Here is a 4,451-nt window from a genome sequence, read left to right as displayed (position 1 = left end):
CAAGTACCCGTAACTGATTATATTTGATGAATGAATGAAAATTGTGCACATGAGTCTGCAATCCCTGTGACAAGCCTAATTTTTCTGGTTGTAAAAATAGCCACCTTGGCTTTATGAGGCTCTACAAATCTGCGCTCTCTTCTCCCCATCAACATTACCCTGAAAGATCTGGGTTGTTCAACTATTTGGTTCATGTCCACACTCAGCACTCAAAAGTTCTGCACATCCACAATCTTACAAGGCAAAGGAGCTGCCTCAGGCATCAGATTTTGGATTTGTGTAGATTTGATCCTGAAAAAATAATCTAGTAAAATATTCTTTAGGGCTTATGCGGGACAATGTCTTACTGTGTCCTGTGTTAAAATATGGGAGGGGAGGACACCGTTTTTATTTAATTTTTTACTTCAGGCACAACTGTGTTCTAGGCCAGCTGGCCTTGGCTTCACGTTGGCACCTATATAATTATAAACTTTTCAGTGAAATCTTCATGTTCCCATTTTTCTTGAAACAGTTTGGTGCTTTTAAAGAAATTCTTGATAATGTGGAGTTTTTAATAGCTTTTAATTCATTGGTTCATAATGTGCAAAGTCTTTGATTACAACACCCACCATGATCAAAACCAACTTGGTTTTATGTCATTTATTTTAAACTGCATCTGGGTAAAATGTGAGAACAACAAGAGTTGTATTTGAAAGAACTAAAGAAAGAGAAAACAACCAGTGCTGTTTATTAGCGAGAAGGACTGCATTCTGAGCCTAAACAGTTTCCCCATCATGCTTGCTACTATTCATAATGTATTTAGGCCATTAAATTGCTAAAGATGCACCACACTTATTCTACTCAGCTGTTAGTTTAAACTGAAGCAAGCAAATGCAAACATGAAAGAAATCATAGAAAGTACTGTACAACTTGGGGCAGCGGTGGGCGGGCGATAGTAAGCACATTAGACCGGTTCATGCAATGCATGTTAATTACTCAACATCAAGTGTTTTGTCTTTTGTTTCGTTTTACATTTTAGTCTCACCCTTTCTCCAAGGTCAGAGGAGCATGCAAGCTTCTTCTCATACCCATTTTATCCCCACAACAATCCTGTGAGGTAAGTTAGGCTAAGAGATAGTGGCCAAGATTACTCAGTAAAATTGACATCTGTATGGGGATTTGAACCTGAGTCTCCCCAGTGCTAGGGACGCGGGTGGCGCTGTGGGTTAAACCACAGAGCCTAGGGCTTGCCGATCAGAAGGTTGGCGGTTCGAATCCCCGCGATGATGGAGTGAGCTCCCGTTGCTCGGTCCCTGCTCCTGCCAACCTAGCAGTTCGAAAGCACGTCAAAGTGCAAGTAGATAAATAGGTATTGCTCCGGCGGGAAGGTAAACGGCTTTTCCGTGCGCTGCTCTGGTTCGCCAGAAGCGGCTTAGTCATGCCGGCCACATGACCCGGAAGCTGTACGCCGGCTCCCTCGGCCAGTAAAGCGAGATGAGCGCTGCAACCCCAGAGTTGGCTGCGACTGGACCTAATGGTCAGGGGTCCCTTTACCTTTACTCCCCAGTGCTTGGAATGGAAACCTACAGGATGGATGGATGGACCTGCTTACTTGCCCAAACACCTGGGCTGCACTGATTGGCCGTTAAGTCAGACGCTAAAAAAACACACACCCAAACACATCAGTGTTCCTCAACCCAAGTGCTTAGCTTGAAAACTTTAGCCGTCCCACCACCTTTCTCAAACCCACACTATTTCCTCCTCTGTCCACCTTGTCAGTTTCCCTGTTCCTCAAGACAAAAGCAACAGGACCTGCAGCAGGGGGCAAGAGAGGAAAGCAGGCGAGGAAAGGCCTGGGGGGGGGCTTTTTTCCAGGGGCAAATGATGTTGTCCGCTGCCAAAAATCAGGGGGCCTGCAGTCAAATTCTATGGTTGGTAGGAAGTAATACCTGGAGCATGCCACTTGCTGCCACTGAGAGGCCCTTTGGAGATCCTCTGGACTAATTTTACGCCTTCCACGGTCCCCCCCCCACCCCCATATAAGGAATACTTTTCCCTTGGATATGCCAAGGTTTGTGGAGCAGATGAGGTGGGGTGTGAGCCTATTTTCAGTGTGGCTCAGCTCAAAGGTAAAAGACTGGGCTAAACTCAAAAAGGGTTTGTGCCTTTGAGCAGAGGGGAATTGCAGTTTTGAGGCCCCCGCCTTTTCAAATATGTTAAAAGTCACCCAATATAAGTATTAAATCTATTACAAACGGATTCATACAAAGGGAAGACTGTTGCTGCTTTGAAAGTGGTTTCAAAAATGCATAATTAGAGAAGTCAGCCTGAAAGCAAAGTAGTGCAGATTATAATACAGCAGCAATTTTCATTTTAATAAATATGTATAATGTAAATAAGATATCTGCTCCATAAAGTCAATGGAAGTGCAGTCCATCATTTTGGAAGAGCATTGTTAGCAGCAATAATTCACAAGGCTTAATGGCATAGTAATGAGTTGTGTGGACAATCGTTCATAATGATACACTCCTAAGAGTACAAAGAACAGTTAATCAGTCACAATACTTTTATCCATTCATTTGCCTTGAAATGAGCACAAATCTATAAACCTGAGCAGTGCATGTCCAGATGCTGCCCCAATGTCAGAGCAGCTGAAAACCCAGTAAATTATGGAGACATTTTGCATGCTTTCATGTACACTAATAATTGCAAATCTTTTCACTCTAAAGGATAAATTTAAGAAGGGCTTAATTCTGTTTCTCTTTTGGCAGATGCCACAATCCAGTGGAAAAATCTCTCATGGAAGCTCCACCAAAATGAATGGGAGAAATGCAAGAGCGTGGTAGGAACTCACATATAGACAAGTAGAATATTGGTCACTATTGCTGTCATCACTTGTCAAACCACGTGAGACACAGGAGGTCAGTTTCATTTGGTGTACATACATGCTGTTGATAATTAGCTGTGGCTAATGGATTTTGATGATGCTCATTATGTACCAGGAAACACCTTCTGATTTGATATAAAGAGAATGGGGCCTAATGTTTCCTATTCCGTAGTCACAAAAAGAACAGCTCAGCGTACCCTTTCAGGCACTGTTGTCCTAACTACAGAGTTTTGGCCTTTTAAATTAAAAGTTGAGTGTACCTGCAGGTGGTTGTTGGTGAATGATAGCAATCTTTGCGGCTGTTTGGAGGTAGTTAAAAGTGGTATCTGTTGTTCATCTGATTACACCCCCCTCTTGCTCTAAGGCGTGTATGTACATGCGAGGTTGGATCTGGATGTTACTATCTACGCATTTTTCTGCACACAAGGCATGCTTATCAGGTAGGAAATTGCTAATTATGAAGGAGTGCTTAGTTTAGTATGGCAGCCCTGCTTAGGGAAGCTTTTAATGTTTGATGCATTACGGTATTTTAATATTTTGTTGAAAGCCGCCCAGAGTGGCTAGGGAAGCCCAGCCAGATGGGCAGGGTATAAATAAATTATTATTATTATTATTATTATTATTATTATTATTATTATTATTACCACCCTTCTGGTGTAGTTCCATCTGTGATGGGACTGCAGTAAGAATATGTGATGGAAATGGATGTGTGGTATCATTTTGGGGGGGAGATAGGAAGCTGCATTATCCTGAGTCGGTTCATGTTGCGCTGAGCTTAGTCTGGGCTGTCCTGAGAGACAGGCTTTCCCCAGGCTTTCAGACTCCTCCCAGCCATGTATGCAGATGTCAGAGACTGGACATGCATGCTGAATATGTGTTCATATTCAATTTTTTCCTTACATGCACTGATGATAGTCATTGTTTGGATGGTGTGTTTTTTTTAAATCCATTTCTGCAGTCACACCATCAATCAGCAGCTGAACTGGATTCCACACAGTCACAAAAACAAGTCACAAAAACAAAGTCACAAGTCACAGTCACAAAAACGAAAAAGCCACACAAACAAAAACGCAAAAAATAGCAAAAACAAAAGCTCCAAATATCACCTCTGTGTTGCCTGGGTGCTCGGGACTCAGGACTCAGCCTCTGATTAGCAGTGGGGGACTCAATTTACAAATGAATATATTCGACAGGAAGCTGAACAAGGCAAAGCTCACAAAAAGGAACACCTACTTCCGGGTTTGCAGCGTTCTATTTCCAAGTTGTTCATAAACTAAGCTGTTCTAAAACCAAGGTACCACTGTACTCTCCTTCCTGTTAAAACCCATCCCACACAGTGGCATGATCCTGAAACTTTGGGAAGTTCTCTTTAAAATGATCTACAACATGTTTAGGAACGATGAGCTTGTAGGCTGACATTTTAATGCAGGGGTGTCAAACTCAAATTCATCGGGGGCCGCATCAGCAGTTTGGTCACCCTCAAAGGGCCGGTTGTATCTGCATGCGCTCAATATAAAAACAAGTGGAGGTTTCCTGTGTAGAACGGCCGGTGCCGCTAGAGAGCAGACGTTCTCTGGCTTGTAGG

General features: G+C 42.9%; 1 long non-coding RNA gene across 1 annotated transcript; it reads right to left on the bottom strand.

Annotated features, from left to right (window-relative positions):
* Positions 1-2,336: 2,336 nt before the first annotated feature.
* Positions 2,337-4,236, bottom strand: LOC310767493. The gene is made up of 2 exons (XR_014550932.1): positions 3,767-4,236; positions 2,337-2,508 (listed from the first exon to the last, which is right to left on the bottom strand). It is a non-coding gene; the product is annotated as an uncharacterized lncRNA (long non-coding RNA).
* Positions 4,237-4,451: the final 215 nt, after the last annotated feature.

The sequence above is a fragment of the Podarcis filfolensis genome (assembly GCF_964270895.1).
Source record: "Podarcis filfolensis genome assembly, chromosome: 7".
NCBI lineage: Eukaryota > Metazoa > Chordata > Lepidosauria > Squamata > Lacertidae > Podarcis > Podarcis filfolensis.
The sequence above is the reverse complement of the archived record's forward strand: the minus strand, read 5'-3'. Positions and strand labels throughout refer to the sequence as shown.